Genomic DNA, 20,444 nt, shown 5'->3' with positions numbered 1-20,444 from the left:
CAGGCGTTCAATAAATACGATAGGATGAATGAATGCAGAGCTTGGCACCCAGTAGGCACCCAATAAATATGGTTGAATGAATGAATGCCGAGCTTGGCACCCAGCAGGCGCTCGATAAATACGGTTGAATGAATGAATGAATGAATGCAGATCCTGGCACACAGTAAGTGCTTAATAAATACGGTTGAATGAATGAATACAGAGCTTGGCACCCAGCAGGCGTTCAATAAATACGATAGAATGAATTAATGCAGAGCTTGGCACCCAGCAGGCGTTCGATAAATACGGTTGAATGAATGAATACAGAGCTTGGCACCCAGCAGGCGTTCAATAAATACGATAGACTGAATGAATGCAGAGCTTGGCACCCAGCAGGCGCTCGATAAATACGGTTGAATGAATGAATGAATGAATGCAGATCCTGGCACACAGTAAGTGCTTAATAAATACGGTTGAATGAATGAATACAGAGCTTGGCACCCAGCAGGCGTTCAATAAATACGATAGAATGAATGAGTGCAGAGCTTGGCACCCAGCAGGCGCTCAATAAATACGGTTGAATGAATGAATGCCGAGCTTGGCACCCAGCAGGTGCTCGATAAATACGGTTGAATACGGGGGAGCACTGTACTAAGCGCTTGGGAAGTACAAGTTGGCAACATATAGAGACGGTCCTTACCCAACAGTGGGCTCACAGTCTAACAGAGTTACAGGGTGATCAGGTTGTCCACGTGGGGCTCCCAGTCTTGATCCCCATTTTGCTGATGAGGTAACTGAGGCCCAGAGAAGTTTAGTGACTTGCCCAAAGTCACACAGCTGACAAGTGGCAGAGCCTGGATTTGAACCCATGACCTCCGACTCCAAAGGCCTGGCTCTTTTCGCTGAGCCACACTGCTTCCCCACCTGATTCTTCTATCTCAGTTCTAGACTGTGAGCCCACTGTCGGGTAGGGACCGTCTCTCTATGTTGCCAAGCGCTTAGTCCAGTGCTCTGCACACAGTAAGCGCTCAATAAATACGATTGAATGAATGAATGAATCTACCTGGGGGAGAACTGCCGAGAACCAGGGACGGGAAAGGCAGCGGAAATCACCCCAGGACCTGACTTGACAGGGAGCACTGAGCTAGAAACTGGCAAGATTCTCTAGTGTGATTCCTCCAAGGTGAAGGCACCTGTATATATGTATATATGTTTGTACATATTTATTACTCTCTTAATTTATTTATTTTACTTGTACATATGTATTCTATTTATTTTATTTTGTTAATATGTTTGGTTTTGTTGTCTGTCTCCCCCTTCTAGACAGTGAGCCCACTGTTGGGTGGGGACTGTCTCTAGATGTTGCCAACTTGTACTTCCCAAGAGCTTAGTACAGTGCTCTGCACACAGTAAGCGCTCAATAAATACGATTGATTGATTGATTGATTGAATGAATGAATGAACGAATGCAGATCTTGGCACACAGTAGACACTTAATAAATACGGTTGAATGAATGAATACAGAACTTGACACCCAGCAGGCGTTCAATAAATACGATAGAATGAATGAGTGCAGAGCTTGGCACCCAGCAGGCGCTCAATAAATACGGTTGAATGAATGAATGTCGAGCTTGGCACCCAGCAGGCGCTCGATAAATACGGTTGAATGAATAAATGAATGAATGCAGATCTTGGCACACAGTAGACGCTTAGTAAATACGGTTGAATGAATGAATGCATGCACGCAGAGCTTGGCACCCAGCAGGCGCTCGATAAATACGGTTGAATGAATGAATGCCGAGCTTGGCACCCAGCAGGCGTTCAATAAATACGATAGAATGAATGAGTGCAGAGCTTGGCACCCAGCAGGCGCTCAATAAATACAGTTGAATGAATGAATGTCGAGCTTGGCACCCAGCAGGCGCTCGATAAATACGGTTGAATGAATGAATGAATGAATGCAGATCTTGGCACACAGTAGACGCTTAGTAAATACGGTTGAATGAATGAATGCATGCGCGCAGAGCTTGGCACCCAGCAGGCGCTCGATGAATACGGTTGAATGAATGAATGAATGCCGAGCTTGGCACCCAGCAGGCGCTCAAAAAAGCGATAGGCGAATGAATGAATGAATGAATAAATGAATGAATGCATGCGTGGTAGCAGGGCTTGGCACAGAGTAGCGGCTGAAGGAAGGCGATGGAATGAAAGGCGGCAGATATGATGGGGGGGGGGGAGGGGCGGGGAATCCCCCGGCCGGGCTGCTCCTCCCGGCAGGCCATTCCCAAACGCTCGCCGTCACGGGGTTTCCCGGCTCCAGCTGCTTCTGACGTCACGGCGCGGGATCCCCGCCCCCCGCGAGCCCCCGACGTCACGCCCCCTTCCCCCCAGGCCACGCCCCTTCAGGTCACGCCCCTGCCCAATCAGACAACGTCCTCTCCCCTCAGACCGCGCCCCTGCCCAATCAGATGACGACCCTCTCCTAAAACCACGCCCCTCCCAAGCGGACAACGTCACTCTCTCCTCAGACCACGCCCATCCCCCCTTCAGGCCACGCCCCTCCCAATCAGATAACGTTTCTCTCCTCAGGCCGCGCCCCTGCCCAATCAGATAACGCCCTCTCCTTGAACCACGCCCCCTCTCCTCTGGCCACGCCCCTCCCAATCAGATAACGGCTCTCTTCAGGCCACGCCCCTGCACAATCAGATAACGCCTTCTCTCCTCAGCCCACGCCCCTCGCGGTCAGATAACGTCACTCTCTCCTCAGCCCACGCCCATCAACCTTCAGGCCACGCACCCAAGCAGACGTTTATCTCATCAGGCCACGCCCCTTCATCTTCAGGCCACGCCCCTCCCAATCAGATAACGCATAACCTCAGACCACGCCCACCTCCCTTCAGACCACGCCCCTCCCAAGCAAATAACTAACTTCCTCAGACCACGCCCCTTCCCCTTCAGGCCGCGCCCCTGCCCAATCAGATAACGCCATCTCTCCTCAGACCACGCCCCTCCCAACCAGACAACGTCACTCTCTCCTCAGACCACGCCCATCTCCCTTCAGGCCACGCCCCCACCCAATCAGACGACGTCATTCTCTCCTCAGGCCACGCCCCTTTCCCCTCAGAACACGCCCTCAGCCAATCAACGTCCCTCTCTCCTCAGGCCACGCCCCCACCCAATCAATCAGGCGACGTCCTTCTCTCCCCGGACCGCGCCCCTCCCCGTGGCCACGCCCCTTCTCAATCAATTCAATTCAATCGTATTTATTGAGCGCTTACTGTGTGCAGCGCACTGTACTAAGCGCTTGGAAAGTCCAAGTTGGCAACATCTAGAGACGGTCCCTACCCAACGGCGGGCTCACAGTCTAGAAGGGGGAGACAGACAACAAGACAGAACATATTAACAAAATAAAATAAGTAGAATAAATACGTACAAATAAAATAGAGTAATACATAATAGAGAATAGAATAGTATAGAATAGAAAAATAGAGAAGCAGCGTGGCTCAGTGAGCATGGGCTTTGGAGTCAGAAGTCATGGGTTCAAATCCCGCCTCCGCCAATTGTCAGGTGTGTGACTTTGGGCGAGTCACTTCACTTCTCCGGGCCTCAGTTCCCTCATCTGTAAAATGGGGATGAAGACCGTGAGCCCCCCGTGGGACAACCTGATCGCCTTGTAACCTCCCCAGCGCTTAGCACATAGTAAGCGCTTAATAAATGCCATTATTATCATTATTAAATACGTCCAAACGTATACAGGTGCCGTGGGGAGGGAACAATCAGACAATTTCACTCTCTCCTCAGGCGACGCCCCCTTACCCTCGAACCACGCCCACCTTCATTCAGGCCACGCCCCTTCCTAATAATAATAATAATAATAATAATAATAATAATAACGTTGGTATTTGTTAAGCGTTCACTATGTGCAAAGCACTGTTCTAGGCGCCGGGGGGGATACAGGGTAAAGAGGTTGTCCCGCGTGGGGCTTACAGGCTTGACCCCCCCATCCCCCCATTTTACAGATGAGGTCACTGAGGCCCAGAGAAGCGAAGTGACTTGCCCAAGGTCCCACAGCGGACCAGTTGGGGAGGGGGATTCGAACTCGCGCCCTGGGCCTCCCCAGGCGGGGGGGCTGCTCGCCCCGAGCCCCGCGGCTCAGAGCCCGCCCCCTTCTCCCGTCGGGCCTTGCGCGCGGGGCGGGGCCCCCGCCCCCCGCCCCCCGCCGCGTTGGCCCCCGGCCGCCTCCCGCCATCTCGCGAGACTTGGGGGCGAAGATTGCGGATCGGGCCGGCGCCATTTTGGGACGGAGCGCGGCCGTGGGGGGGGGGAGGGAAAAGCGGCAAGGGGGGGGGGGGATTCAAAGTCCCCACGGCCTCCGAGCGGGACCCGGGCGGGCGGGCGGGCGGGCGGGCGGACCCCCGGCGGCGGAGGATCCCCGGAGGCGGACAGGCGGCGGACAGGCGGCGGCGGCGGCGGCGGCGGCGGACCCCCGGGCCCGGGCCCCGTGCCGAGGGAGGAAGGGAGCGAGGCGCGCGCGGAAGGTAAGGCGGCCGGTCGGCCGTCGGTCGGTCGGTCGGACGGCCGGGCTCTCCCCCTCTCTCCCCGGGGCCCCGCCGCCGCCCTCCGTCCCGCCCTTCCCTATCCCTATCCCTATCCCTATCCCGACGCCGCCCGAGGGCCCCCGGAGGCCTCCCCGGTCCCTTCCCTCGGCCCGCTCCGCGACGCCGTTTCCCCTCCCCCTCCCCGGCGGACACGGACACACACACACACACCTTCCACAGGCACGCGCACATACACAACTCCCCCCACAGACACACACACACAGACACACCTCCCGCAGGCACGCGCACATACACAACTCCCCCCACAGACACACACACATGCAACGCCCCCCTACAGCCCCCCGTCACAGGCACGCGCGCGCGCACACACACACAAACAACCCCCCCCAGACACACACACAACCCCCACAGACACACACCCCTCCCACACACAACCCCCCCCACAGACACACACATACACACACACACAGACACACCTCCCGCAGGCACGCGCACATACACAACTCCCCCCACAGACACACACACACACACACACAACACACAAACACTCCTCCCGCAGGCACGCGCACATACACAACTCCCCCCACAGACACACACACACACCCTCTCCCGCAGGCACGCGCACATACACAAGCCCCCCACAGACACACACACACACACACACACAGACACACCTCCCGCAGGCACGCGCCCATACACAACTCCCCCCACAGACACACACACATGCAACGCCCCCCCACATCCCCCCGTCACAGGCACGCGCGCGCGCACACACGAACAACCCCCACAGACACACACAACCCCTCCCACACAGAACCCCCCCTACATACACACACATGCATACACACACAGACACACCTCCTTTAGGCACGCGCACGTACACAACTCTCCCCCACAGACACACACACATACAGCGCCCCCCCCACAGCCCCCCGTCACAGGCACGCGCGCGCGCACACACAAACAACCCCCCCCCAGACACAACCCCTCCCACACAACCCCCCCACAGACACACACAACCCCCCCACAGACACACACACACACACACACAGAGCCCCCCCACAGAACCACACACACACAGAGCCCCCTCCTCAGGCACACACACACAGAGCCCCCCCACAGAACCACACACACACAACCCCCCCACAGACACACATAGAGCCCCCCCCTCAGGCACACACACACAACCCCCCTACAGAGACACGCACACACAACCCCCCCCCAGACACACGCACATACACAACCCCCCCCACAGCCCCTCCACAGACACCCCCCCACCGACACAGGCGCGCGTGCACACATACAACCCCCCCACAGACCCACGCAGACACAACCCCCCCCCACAGAGAGACACACACAGACACAACCCCCCCACAGACACACACACACACAACGCCCCCAGACACAGCCCCCCCCACCCCCCCCAATGTTTTGTCGCCTGTCTCCCCCTTCTAGACTGTGAGCCCGTTGTTGGCTAGGGACCGTAGCTAGATGCTGCGTGCCCTGCACACAGGAAGTGCTCAATAAATACGACTGAATGAATGAATGAGTGAATGAATGAATGAATGAATGAACCCCCCCGACAGACACAGACGCAACCCCTCCACCCCGACACACAAACACAACTCCCCGTCCACACACACAGATGCAACTCCCTCAGCCAAACCGGACGTCCCCCTTCCATGGCCTCCTCCTCCTCCTCCTCCTCCTCTTCCTCCTCCTCTTCCTCCTCCTCTTCCTCCATCTCCATCATCATAACAATCACCGCGCTGTTCGCTCACCGCTTACTAGATGCCCGGGGCTCTGTTCTAACCGCTGTGGGAGGTGCACCCATAATCAGCTCTGTACTGAGAGCTGGGGGAGATGATAACACTAAGAATGGGGGTGTGTGTTAAGCGCTTACTGTGTGCCAAGCTTTGTACTAAGAGCTGGGGGATATACGGTAATAATAAGTGTTTCTTGAGCAAGAGCTGGGGGGTATGCAGTAATAATAAGTGTTTCTTAAGCACTTACTCTTGTGCCCAGCTCTGTTCTAATTGCTGGGGGAGATACGCTGAGGGCCTTCCCAGACTGAGCCCCTTCCTTCCTCTCCCCCTCGTCCCCCTCTCCATCCCCCCATCTTACCTCCCTCCCTTCCCCACAGCACCTGTATATATGTATGTATGTTTGTACATACTTTTTTACTCTAATTTATTTGTACATATCTATTCTATTTGTTTTATTTTGTTAGTATGTTTGGTTTTGTTCTCTGTCTCCCCCTTTTAGACTGTGAGCCCACTGTTGGGTAGGGACTGTCTCTAGATGTTGCCAGTTTGTACTTCCCAAGCGCTTAGTGCAGTGCTCTACACATAGTAAGCGCTCAATAAATACGATTGATGATGATGATACGCTAATAGTCATGGTGTTTGTTAAGCGCCTAGTGTGTGCCGAGCGCTGGGGGAGATACACGAAAGCCCCCCTGCCCCTTCCTCACCCCCACCCGTCCCCCTTCTCCCAGCCTAGAGCTCCCCTTTCTCTCCCGACCACCCTCTAAAGCCCCCCCTTTCCCTTTTCCTGCCCCCCACTCCCCAAAGCTCCCCTTCCCTCTCCTGACCCCTTTCAGCCGCTTTTCCCTCTCCCGATCAGTCGGTGGTATTTGTTGAGTGCCTTTTGTGTGCAGGGCACTGTACCAAACACTCGGGAGAGGACAATACACCAGCAATACACGGCGCTGGGGAGGTTACAAGGAGATCAGGTTGTCCCATGGGGTCCTCGCAGTCTCAATCCCCATTTTCCAGACGAGGGAGCTGAGGCCCAGAGAGGTGACTTGCCCAAAGCCACCCAGCTGACAATGGGCAGAGCTGGGATTCGAACCCCTGACCCCTAAGCCTGTGCTCTCTCCACTGAGCCACGCTGCTTCTCTAAGCCACTTAGAGAAGGCTCTGTTTATTTTATTTTGTTAGCATGTTTGGTTTTGTTCTCTGTCTCCCCCTTTTAGACTGTGAGCCCACTGTTGGGGAGGGACTGTCTCTATATGTTGCCAACTTGGACTTCCCAAGCGCTTAGTACAGTGCTCCGCACACAGTAAGCGCTCAATAAATACGATTGATGATGATGATGAATACACCAGTAAACAGACACATTCCCTGCCCTAAAGGAGCTTACAGAGTAGAGGGAGCAGACGGTCCCTCTAAACCCCCTAAAACTCCCCTTTGCTTCCCTGACCCCTCCGCCTCCTCTTTGCTTTCCTGACCATTTAATCAAGGGTACTTTTTGAGCACTTACCGTGTGCAGCGCACTGAACTGAGCACTTGCAGAGTGAGGCCTAGGAGTCAGAAGGTCATGGGTTCGAATGCCGGCTCCACCACTTGTCTGCTGCGGGCGAGTCATTTCACTTCTCTGCGCCTCAGTTCCCTCGTCTGTAAAATGGGTATGAGAACGTGACAGGGACTGTTTCCAACCTGATGTGCTTGTATCCACCCCAGTGCTTAGGACAGTGCCTGGCACATAGTGAGCGCTTAACAAATATCACAGTAATAATGATGATGGTGTTTGTTAAGCGCATACTGTAAGTGCTGGGGCAGGTACCGTTATAATGACGGCGTTTAAGTGCTTACTGTGTGCCAAACACTGTACTAAGAGCTGGGGTCCATACACAAATAACGATAGTGTTTGTTAAGCACTTACTGTGTGCCCAGCTCTGTTCTAAGCGCTGGGGTCGATACAATCGTAATGATGGTATTTGTAATACGACTGCTCTTTTAGACTGTGAGCCCACTGTTGGGTAGGGACCGTCTCTATATGTTGCCAGTGTGTACTTCCCAAGCGCTTAGTACAGTGCTCTGCACACAGTAAGCGCTCAATAAATACGATTGATGATGATGATGACTGAGTGAATGACGGTATTTGTAAGCGCTTACTATGTGCCAAGTGCTGGGGTAGATACAGGTAAGGGGGTTGTCCCATGTGGGGCTCACAGTCTTCATCCCCCTTTTACAGATGAGGCAGAAGGAAGTTGTCCCACAGCTGACAAGTGGCAGAGCTGGGATTAGAACCCACGACCTACACGACTCCCAAGCCCGTGCTTTTTCCACTAGGCCACGCTGCTTCTCTAACAACAATAATAATAATAATTATAATAACGGCATTTCTTAAGCGCTTACTAGGTGCCAAGCACTGTTCCAGGTGCTGGGGTGGATACAAGGTAATCGGGTTGTCCCATGTGAGGCTCACAGTCTCCATCCCCATTTTACAGATGAGGTAACTGAGGCCCAGAGAAGTGAAGTGCTTGCCCAAGGTCACACAGCAGACATGGGGCAGAGGTGGGATTAGAACCCACGTCCTCTGGCTCCTAAGCCCGGGGTTTTGCCACTAAGCTGCTCTGCTTCTCTTCCCTCGACCCCCTCAGTGCAATTTCTTGGAGCTGGGGGGGTGCAGGGAGAAACCTCCCCGCCCCCCTCGCATTTGCAGCGCCCGTAGAAGTTGACCTTGACAACGCAGCGCTTCGCAGAGGCCATGCTCGGTGGTCTTTGGGGTCCCCTTCCTCTTCTTTGTACCCCTCCGCCCTTCCAAGGTCCCTCGCTACCTCGTTTTCGTAAACCTTTGAGGGGTCTCCAAGCTTGAAGGCTCCTGTTTTGCTCTCTCTCAAGCACTGCAAATGTAAACACAAGTCCTCAGGCAGAGATGTAACTCACTAAAAAAAAAAAAATAAAAAAATAAAACTCCTTCTGAATAATCACAGTTCAAAATCAATAAACACTCCCGGCAGTAACTTCCGCGTCGGTTCCTTTCGGTGTGATAGAATCACTTTTCCCCATTGTCGTTTGTTGTGCCGCGAAGATAAAGAGTCAGTTCAGTAATGATTTTTCAGCCCTCTAGTTTTTCTTCCATTCGCTTTTAACTTGTAGATGAAGCTTCCGGTGACGCTTTGCTCTGAAACTTACAGTTTACGAAAGATGTCCTTTTTTCTTCCCTTCTAGGTTATCTTGTGTGAAACGCTCTGCTAATTTGGAGTGAATTTCTCACGATCACGATGGCCCTGCTCGGTTTCTGACCCAGAAGTTCACTAGAAATGTCAAGAAACATCTTAGGAGGGATTTGAAACGGTGGACATTTCAACACTACCGCAGAAATTCAGGCACCTTTTCTTCAATACGTTTTGCTTCTTAATGGATTGTGTAACAGGTTAAAGTAGTTCAGTTGTGCAGAATTTTGCTGGTTTTTTTTTTCCTCCAAGTTAATACTGTCACACGACCCGTAAAATGTTTGATTTGTGATTTCAGTAGTTTAAACAGTTCCAAAGTACTGTTTAAATATCACCAAAATTTCGTGGCAGATATTTTTACGTATATATCTTAGGTATTTTGATGTCTGTCCTCGTTTTGCAATGGGATCTCGTTTCTAAATGAAGAGATCTTAGATCTCAGTGTTTTCTTTTTCCTCCTCTCTCTCATTTCAGTGCATTGAAAATGTTGCTGTTAATCAGCAATGTGGTGGTATTGAGATAGCTCTTACTGTTTCTCTGTATATATGCTGATGCTTAGGAATGCCCTTCAATTCCGATGTGAAATTTTTTTTGCTTTTGCTTTTTGTGTCATAAAACGGATATTTATTTCACCTGGAGTGGATGCTCGCCATAGTGACATGTACGAGGAATAAAAAAGAAGAGCGACTCTGGAAGATTTCGCATTCTTAGCTCTGGAATTAGCTTTATAAATCCTGTAGAACAAATGGATGGGTAGCTGACTTCAAGTAACTCTATGTCAAATAGCCACAGGTCAAGTACCTTCCTGGAACTTGGATATTACTACAAAGGATACAAAATAAACAATCAAACTGGAAAACACAGAAGATTACAGAGGAAAAACTAACACCTTCCTGTGCAGTCCCATTGGATGTTGTAAGTATTATGTGCGAATCAGTGTTCCTTTAAGTAAAATCAGTGTTCCTTTAAGTAAGCCCTCAAGGATGAGTGAGAAGGTAACCTGTATTTTATGTTTTTAGAAACCTTTCAGAGTCTTTTGTAGTAACCCTGGATTTTGCTTTGAGTTCTGTTAGTCGAAACAGTACGAAAACCACCGTCCCCACTCAGTTGTGGCAAGAAAAACTCGATTTCAGGGGGAAGTGTTTGACGTGAATAGTCATGATAGAGGGATGAGGGAATTTGGGACTGTTTTTAACTTTTGGTGTTGAACGAATGCTTGCGGAGTCAGAGGGCAGCCTTTGTTTACATCCACCACCAACACCTCTCTTCTGAGGTATCCTAATGTGCAATTATGCATTACAAGAAACGTGTTGTGCTTAAGATTGACTGCATTCCTCAACCTAAGCTAAATGCATTTAAGCGTTTTGATTGAGGTTGTCTATTCAGAGGCTATTACACGTTTGCATTAAACATTAGTTTTGCGCCGTCCGCTAGTCCGGCGATCCATGAACCGAAGGCAGGTACGAGCCTTTAAAACGTGTACTAGTCTTCTAATTAAGACCCTCAGAGAAACGAGTTTAATTGAAAATACATTTCAGAAGGATTTATTTGTAGGTTTATTTCTAAAGGAAGCAACTATTGTCTCAGAGAGGAACTAAGATGTAACAGATGAGCAGACTCAAAACCCGGCGCTAACTTTTACAGACTACCGTTGTGTACAGCTTTCGCCCCTCTGCAAGTTCACCCTGACCCAAGTTTCGAAAGAGGTCGAAATGATGGTAAAAATTGGGTCAACTTAAATGGTTATGAAAAAGCCTGCTCCCTTTGTAAAAAGGAACATACTTCGTCTAGTAACAGATGCCCGGAGCCTGATTTGTGCCCAGCCTTGCTGGGACTCAGCCCTCTGGGGACCTTTTCCCTGCCGGGCACCCGTTCCCGAGCCGGGCACCGCTGAGCATGGGGTCGATTGGTGACAAGGTTGTTTGCGAGGTTGGAACTGGCAAGGAGCCGGGAATTTCCAAAAGCTGCAGATATTAGGGCTTCCCTTGTCAAGCCCCCCCAGGAGAGGAGATGGTGCCATCTGTGGAAACGGTGCTGGTGGGCCAGTTTCAGCACCCCCAAAACCTCTCCCAGGACAAATTAAGGGGTGCACATAGCTGAGACCAAGCATGGACCCTGCAGAAAGGTCTTTGGATGCTTTAGCGCTGTCTTTTTTTTTTTTTTTTAATGACATTTATTAAGCACTTACTATGTACAAAGCACTGTTCTAAGCACTGGGAAGGTTACAAGGTGATCAGGTTGTCCCACGCGGGGCTCACAGTCTTAATCCCCATTTTACAGATGAGGTAACTGAGGCCCAGAGAAGTTAAGTGACTTGCCCAAAGTCACACAGCTGACAGTTGGTGGAGCCGGGATTTGAACCCATGACCTCTGACTCCAAAGCCCGGGCTCTTTCCACTGAGCCACGCTGCTTCTCTTGCAGGGAGGTGTGGCCTGCATGTTGCCTTGAACAGGGACTGTGTCTGTTTATGGTTAGATTGTACTCTCCCGTGCGCTTAGTACAGAGCTCTGCTCACCGTAAGCCCTCAATAAACACGGTTGACTGACTGAAGGAATTCTACCGTGTTTAGTAGTGCCTTTTATGTAGGTTATGATTTTAAAGTTTTCTTGTGTTTGCCTAAGAATGTCTAAATTGGTCTTACCCAGAGTTTTCTTTCAGCCGTATCACGGTACGCCTTCATACGGGGCATGGCTCACCACATAAGGATCAAAAGCCCATTCCCAGCTTCTAAACCAGTGAAACTAATGGGTTTCAACAAATCAATTTATTTGCAGGTCTTTTTGAAATGGCAGTTCAAGCTCCTTTGGCCAGACTATACCCCTTTGGTTTAGCCAGCAATGCACCGCAGCCCAGGAGATGAGTCCTGCAGAACCCCTTAGTAGGTGTTAAGAGCATCATCTCAGTGTGGCCCCTAGGTCATTTTAGGGTGGTCCCTCTAGCCTGTAATCCGCTGTGGGCAGGGAACGTATCCACCAACCCTGTTATTGTACTCTCCCAAGTGCTCAGTACAGTGCCCTCTATAAAGTAAGCACTCAATAAACACGATGGAGTGATACCACTTAAGCCGTCCTTGCGACACCGGTAACAACTTGAGCCTCATTGTAGCCGTGACACGAGGTCAGAACGGGGTGAGGTGAAAGTAGGGGGCCAGGAGAAGTTGTGGCAGGGGTGCAGAGAAGGGTGGTGCTTACGCTCTCCTCAGCCCACGACCCCCGGCATAGTCAGAGCCAAGAGTGCGACACTGGATAAGGATCCAGGCTTGTACTGAGGCCGAAGGTTTCTCTGCAGGAAGCACTGTGCTGTGAAGGTGTTGACCTCAGTCAGAATCAAGCAGTGGTGTTTATGGAGCGCTCACTGCGGGCAGAGCAGCTTGGAGGAGTAAAACACAGCGGAGTTGGTAACCCTTGAAGAGGAGCGTTGGTGGGGTGAGGCTGAGAGGATGAGGATTGCTCACTGTTGTGCCCTGCATCTTTCTGTGTTTTTTTGTGAGCTTTTTTCCCCCACCTCCTTTTCATACCTTTCGCTCCTTCCCCTGACTCTCCCCAAGTGAGCGTCAGTCCAGTAGGGACTTACAAAGAGGGCTGTGGAGCTAAGAATGTGGAAGCCTAAGTTTAGAAAGCCGCCACAAGAATGTGGAGCAAGTGGCCATAGCGGTGGTTTGTTTTGTGAAACACTAGGAGATTTTTCCAAATTGCAGAATGTCTTAGCTAGGGGACTCTTTCTTAGCTAGGGGACTCTTTTTTTCCCCCTTCACCCTCTGGTTTCCAGTATAGATGAAATGTCGTGTCTTTTCTGTGCCTCATGTTGTATTCAGTGTCTGTTTTAGATGCTAGGTACCCTACCCTGATTTGTGTGAGTCAGATTTAGCCTGTGAGCCCACTGTTGGGTAGGGACTGTCTCTATATGTTGCCAGTTTGTACTTCCCAAGCGCTTAGTACAGTGCTCTGCACATAGTAAGCGCTCAATAAATACGATTGATGATGATTTGGTCTAACTTGTGCTTAGGCTGTGAGCCCCATGTGGGACAGGGATTCTGTCCAACTTGATTATCGTCTATCTATTTGACTACTTAGTACAAAGCATGGTACACTTAGTACAGAGAAGCAGCGTGGCTCAGTGGAAAGAGCACGGGCTCTGGAGTCAGAGGTCATGGGTTCAAATCCTGGCTCCGCCACTTGTCAGCTGTGTGACTTTGGGCAAGTCACTTAACTTTTCTGAGCCTCAGTTACCTCATCTGTAAAATGGGGAGTAAGACTGTGAGCCTGATCCAAGGTTGTCACGGACAACCTGATCACCTTGTAACCTCCCCAGCACTTAGAACAGTGCTTTGCACATAGTAAGCGTTTAATAAATGCCATTATTGTTATTACAGAGCTCAAAGCAGTACCACTTTAAAAGAGAGAGCAGAAATCCAAACCCCAGCAGCCATTCAGCCCAACATTTTGTCTCTGACTGTGGCAACAGGTTGGAAACACTGTTTTGGAGCAAACTGTTAAACAGTGGGTAGGGTCAGTCAAGGAAGGAAATTTATACCTGGCCAATAACCCACTCTGCAGAACCCATGTTTCTCACAAAAGAGTCTGGGCTGGGCCAGGCCATCACCAACATTATCTCAGTGCCTGGGGGTCGTGGGGACCTACAGCTTAGTGAGTGCTCGGTTTAGAAGGTCCTGGAACCTGCAGAGCACAAGATTTAGTCCTTTTGGAAATCTCAAGAACTTTGCCCTTTTACAGTATTATTGCAGCATTATTTAAGCTGCCTTGCAAATTTAAATTTTAAATGTCACCTGTCCGGAAGCTTTTCTTTATCCCTAGTTCACAATCTTTCCCTCCGCCCCTCTGTTTTTCTAGTCGTAACAAAAATGAAATGAACCTTATTTATTTCCCACCTGGCATAGTACTTCCTTGACGAGTAGCTATTTACAAAGATCATTAATCCTGGGCAGAGGAGAGAAGCAGTACAATGTACAGAAAGAAACGTAAGTTTTTCCAAGCCTGACTTGTGATAGCCATCAGTGAAATTAATCTGCAGGTCTGATTGAGTTCCCTGGAAATGATTGCGATATCACAGAATCAGGATGACTTCACGGCAATGAACCCTGACCATGATAGGGATTTCTGTTGAGGAGTTTCTCTGATCTTTACTGTTTTCACTCCCCTCAGCATGTTACTTTTGGTCCCTGTCCTACTTTAGGGCGATTTTGCCCCCCACCCCCCGTCTGTTTAGCATCAAGGGAAGACCTATTCCTGAAGGAGTAGCTAGGCAGAGCCGTTCTGATTTAGCTAGTAAATGCATCGTGACTTTTTTCTAAAAAAAATCTACTCGTACTATCTTAAAATATGTTAGTTCATCTTTTGTTTTACGCAAGCCCAGGTAGATCTGGAGTTTTGGATAACTGACTCAGAGCTGGGCTGCATAAAAAAATGGATGTCTGGAAATAATAATAACGATGTGTCAAGCACTGTTCTAAGCTCTGGGGTAGATACAAGGTAATCAGGTTGGACCCAGTCCCTGTTCGACACGGTTGCTCGCGATCTTAATCTCCACTTTACAGATGAGGTAATTGAAGCAAAGAGAAGTGACACAGTGCTGGAGTCAGTATTAGAACCCAGGTCCTTCTGAGTCCCAGGCCTGTGTTCTGTCCAGAAGGCAAAACAAGGGTTCCTCTAGTTTTCCTGGGCCCAGAGGTAGAGCGGATCTGACGAGGATTAGTGGCTTTTGTGCTTGATGTAGAGGAAAATTGTTGGAGGATTATTCTGCAAATCCTCATAGACAAGATGAGAGGAAGAGAAATGAAGGGCTAAAGCACTGTAGCCTGAAAGCTGTTGTCCTGTAGTTTTTTGCAGTGCACTTTTAGAGGTCAGTAGTTATTAAAAATTTGGCTGCCTGGAAAAATGTGGTCACTGATTAAACTGCTAACCAGGAAAGCAATTTTTCAATTGGCCAAATACAGCTTTTTTTAAAACAATGTCTGCCACAGAAGTCTATATTTGAATTGAGTGGGATTTTAAATTTTAAATTTTCTTGCAAATGGAAAAAGTGGTGGTAAAGTGACTACTCAGATCAATGAAACTAGTGATCATGGAGCCACAGAGAGAACCTAGCATCATGACTCAGTCTCCCTCTCAGATGAGACTACACAACGAAACCTAGAAGTTGCATTTAGAATATATGAGATTAAAGTGAATGGAGAGAATATCAAGGGAAAGGGCTAGTTTATCCTCGTCGTCATTGGCATTACAGTCTAGCCTCTAGACTGTAAGCTCATTGTGGGCAGGGAGAGTATCTGCTAACTCTGTGGTATCATACTCTTCCATACCCACTACTGCCACCAGAATTCATTACTGCTGTCCTTTTCATCCAGCCACCAATCTTTTTTTTTCAAGTGGTATTTGAAATACAGTCTAATCATGTTGGACACAGTCCATGTCCCATGTGGGGGTTCAGTCTTATTCCCCATTTTGCAGATCAGATCACTGAGGCCCAGTGAAGTGACGTGCCTAAGGCCACACAGCAGACAGGTGGTAGAGCTGGAATTAGAACCCAGGTCCTTTAGACTTCCAGTCCTGTGCTTTATCCACCAGGCCATGTGGCTTCTCCATCGCCATTAGAAAATATGCTTCTTGCGGCAGGAAGCATGTCCCGTCTCTGTTTTGGGCTTCCTGGGGGCTTAGTAAAGTACATCGCATGCGGGGACATTTAAGCAAATATTACTATCGATCAGTGGTATTTACTGAACGCTTACTGTGTGCAGAGCACTTTTCTAAGCACTTGAGAGAGTCCAGTATAACAGAGTTGGTAGTCATGTTCTCTGTTCACAACGAGCTTATAGTTTAGGGGAACTATTTGTTTGCATTCTAGTGTCCTCTCACCATATAGTACCACCTGATTCCCTATTTTCTCATTGCTCCCTTGGGTGGAACCAAGGAAGGTTGTTACTGTTGCCCTGTCATCATTTACATGGCCATATCTTAGAGGCCACCCATAGGGCTGAAGTTCAAAGGGCATATGCATGTTTTGTAGAAAAGGTACCCATGTGATTATGAGTTCTGCTAAAACTCATTTTTAATGGTTATAGAAATGGCGTTTTAATCCATAAGCATGGGGGAACAAATCAAAAGATTTTGTACGTACATTATTTTCTCTTGTCTGTGACAATTGTATGTATTTTAGTAGGAATAGTGTTAAGTGTTTACAGAGTGCAGGGCATTGTTGTAACTGCTGGGAAAAAGTCCCTGTCCCTCAAGGGGCTTTGCTGTCAAGGAATCTAAGCAAGGGTCGAAGGTGAACTGGAAACAGACGTATCAGGAGGAACGAAACATCAGAATAGCATAAGGGATAAGGATAAATACTCAAAACACAGAATAAAAACGAAAGTCAACAGGGAGCTGTGAGAACAGAATTTATCATGATTCAGTCCATAGCAATGGCTACTTCCCAAGGTTTGTGAAGCCTCATGCTGCAAGTGCTGGTCCCTTTCCCCCCGGGGTGGTCGGAAGCAGGACGGGATGGGGAGTCAGAAGGTCATGGTCTCTAATCCTAGGCCACTTGTCTGCTGTGTGGCCTTGGGCAGGTCACTTCACGTCTCTGGGCCTGTCACCTCATCTGTAAAATGGGGATTAAGACTGTGAGCCCCATGTGGGATAGGGACTCTGTCCACCCCACGATTTGCTTGTCTCCACCCTAGCGCTTAGTACAGTGCGTGGCACATAGTAAGGGGAGGGAAGGGCAGTTCAGCCAGTTGTGGTGAGTGGCCTGGCAGCATGCAGGGAGGCAAGGCGTGGAAAAGCCAAAAGTCTCATGTCCAGAGAGAGCCTTTGGTACCTCTTGTCAGTAGACTTTGCACCTGTTTCAGCTTTGAGAAGTTAGGGGTTTTATGCTGTGTTTTATAATGGAGAAGCATGGTGGTGTTGTTAACAAAGTACTCGAAAAGAATCGGTAGTCTGCCATTGGCAGTAAATTGTTCAGTAATGCTAATTTGTCCCATCAGAATTTTACTCTAGTGTTTATGGCACCAGTCTTGACTGTGAGCCCACTGTTGGGTAGGGACTGTCTCTATATGTTGCCAATTTGTACTTCCCAAGTGCTTAGTACAGTGCTCTGCACACAGTAAGCGCTCAATAAATACGATTGATGACGATGATATTAAGGTCTTGGTAAACCTTCAGAAACTTATGTATTTTTCTGATGATGCTAATAATTATCGTGGTATTTGTTAAGCGCTTACTATGTGCCAAGCACTGTTCTAAGCGCTGGGGTAGATACAAGGAAATCAGGTTGTCCCACACGGGGCCCAAAGTCTTCATCCCCATTTTACAGGTGAGGTAACTGAGTCACAGAGCAGTTAAGTGGCTTGTCCAAGGTCACACAGCAGACAAGTGGCAGAGCTGGCAGTAAAACCACTGTCTTCAGAGTCCCAGGCCCGTGCTCTGTCCGTTATTCCATGCTGCTTCTCTAACGTGCCCCGGAGGTTGACCTGTTTCTTCTCCTGTTGTCTGTATTGTGTATTAGCAGCTGAGATAAGACTTGTTAAGCGGTAGCAGAGCCCCAGTTGGGCTAAGGATATGTTTTTACTAATGGCATAAGGAATTGGAAAGTACACCCTGACCTATTGCTTCAGTTATCCTCTTAATATGCCCTCTGTTGCAGTGCTGCTTCAGTGCGGTCACAGCGATTCAGGTGCCAGCTACCAACAGAATAACTGAGTAATAAATGGCCTCATTAAAAATTTCATTAAAGTATTTACCCAGATCCCGTCAGCTTCTAATCATTCATCGTTAGAAGCCCAATTTTAAAAAGATGTATCCACCACATTGTTCTACTCGTGATAGTGGCTGCAAAACTTAATCGGTGAGAGTACTTCCCTGCCACATCCTCTTTCGCTTTCGTTTTCTCGTCTGCTTAATTTATCTCCGTGCAAATAGCATTTGTAAATATTTCTGGAGTTTCCAGTCAGTCACTTAGTGGCATTTATTGAGCACATACGGCGTGCAGAGCGCTGTACCAAGCGCTTGGGAGAGGACAGTATAACAGAGTTGGTAGAACTGTTCCCTGCCCACAACGAGTTTACAGTCTGGGGGGAGCTTTGATCAACAGCCCCTAGTTCTCCAGTAGCACCGCGGTTGTGTGCTTGTGAAACCTCACATGCAGGAAAGCTCACGCTCTAAAATTTTCTTATTCTGACTCCAACCCCAAGAGCACGTGCACTCAAGCAGTTTGCCAGTTTTGGCCGATTGAGCCTGGACCGGCTTGTGTCCTCAGGAAATACTTGCTAATTCTTGAACCATTTTTGAGCGAAAACAGGCATTGGAAACTGGTTGTGGGAGGACCTTCCTTCAGGGTAGGTTCACTGTCCAAGGGACACAGTCCATGTCCGGACTGTCCGTGCCCTTCTTGTTGTGACGGGAGGGGGAAGGGCTGAGAAGTGGATACGCAAGCCAAGTAGATTCTGGCCTCGATCCGGCATTGGTTTGATCTTGGACAGCGAACCAGGCTTGGAATATCCTGCCCTGCGGTCACAGTCGCATTTATTGAGTGCTTAACTGTGTGCAGAGCACTGTACTAAGTGCTTAGTCGTGACTGGAGGTTGTTCAGCTCAGGTGTGCCAGCCTACCAACTTATCAGGCAGCACATCTGAACGGATATTCCCCCCAAATGACAAAGGCTGGCAATCATTTAGCTTGTGCGTCTCGCTCAGACAACTGATATGGAGATGTGTTAAGATCAGTTCACATCCAATCTTTGCAGCAAGGGATATTTTTCCATTTTCCAGGCTTTGTAGTTTTGTCAGTTGGCCACAGTTAAGGCCATACCAGAAAATCTACCTACTCTTGTATGTGGGATCCAAGGAGGGCGTCCTAAATTGATTTTAGCCCCATTTCAGTTTTCAAAAAGGCAAAATCCACGTATAATGCATTACAGATACATAGAGAGGCAGCGTGGCTTAGGGGAAAGAGGGTGGGCTTGGGAGTCAGAGATCATGGGTTCTAATCCCAGCTCCGCCACTTATCAGCTGTGTGACTTTGGGCAAGTCACTTAACTTTTCTGTGCCTCTTACCTCATCTGGAATATGGGGATTAAAAACTGTGAGCCCCATGTGGGGCAACCTGATTATCTTATATCTTCCCCAGCACTTAGAACAGTGCTTAGCACATAGTAAGCGCTTAACAAATACCAAAATTATTATCTCCAGTGAACTGGAGGGATTCCAAATCCTCAGATCCAATCCCCTCAGGAGGCATCAATTTTAAAGGTAAAGCCTCATAACCTTATAACTATTCACATGCAACTCTTCTGCTGCTCTCATCAATCCATTCCATTCCACTGTCAGCAGAATAGCTTTTTTCTTTTTATCTTACCCCCCAAATGATCAGATGGATAACTTTAAAAATATCGTATATTTAAAAATAAGGGGAAAGGGGATGGCAGGGGACAGAGGAGGAAGGACACAGTAAGCACACAGTAAGCACTCAATAAATACGATTGAATAAATGAATGAAGGAAGACCCTGCTATTTTCCTCCCGCACATCTATTGCCAGTCGGAGTAACGTTCTGGACTCTTTTCATTGACTCCTTCAGACATCTGCTCAGTCTCCATGGGAGAAAGGACACACTAAACCTGCTTATTAAGAAATGCTTCATTCAAAAACTTACTTTGCGATGTCACCACCGTACTTTGCAGGTACTCTCCCGAGTGCTTAGTACAGTGCTCTTCATACAGTAAGTCCTCAGTAAATAGCATTAATTCATTCCTCTACTTGGGGGCTCAGTCAGGTACTACACTGATGCAGGAACTGTTACGTTTACTGGAATAAAGCCACTTGAATTCCCCTCACTCTCCCTCATGCTTGGTGTCATTTTAGTGACACTTTCCCAGTGTGGCACCCTGGCTTACTCCCTTTATTCATCCCCCCTCTCCCAGCCCTACAGCACTTATGTACA

The 20,444-nt window shown here is 49.1% G+C and overlaps 1 protein-coding gene across 1 annotated transcript in view; it reads left to right on the top strand.

Moving 5' to 3' along the window:
• The first annotated feature begins 4,486 nt into the window (after positions 1-4,486).
• GPBP1 (GC-rich promoter binding protein 1) overlaps positions 4,487-20,444 on the top strand; it is a 73,147-nt gene continuing 57,189 nt past the window's right edge. Inside the window, exons 1-2 of the mRNA XM_038759114.1 lie at positions 4,487-4,517; positions 9,497-10,416. The gene's annotated coding sequence lies outside the window, so the exon portion shown is untranslated. The remainder of the gene's footprint in view (positions 4,518-9,496; positions 10,417-20,444) is intronic.

The sequence above is a fragment of the Tachyglossus aculeatus genome, chromosome 17, assembly GCF_015852505.1.
Source record: "Tachyglossus aculeatus isolate mTacAcu1 chromosome 17, mTacAcu1.pri, whole genome shotgun sequence".
Lineage (NCBI taxonomy): Eukaryota > Metazoa > Chordata > Mammalia > Monotremata > Tachyglossidae > Tachyglossus > Tachyglossus aculeatus.
This window is presented reverse-complemented; position numbering and strand designations above follow the sequence as displayed.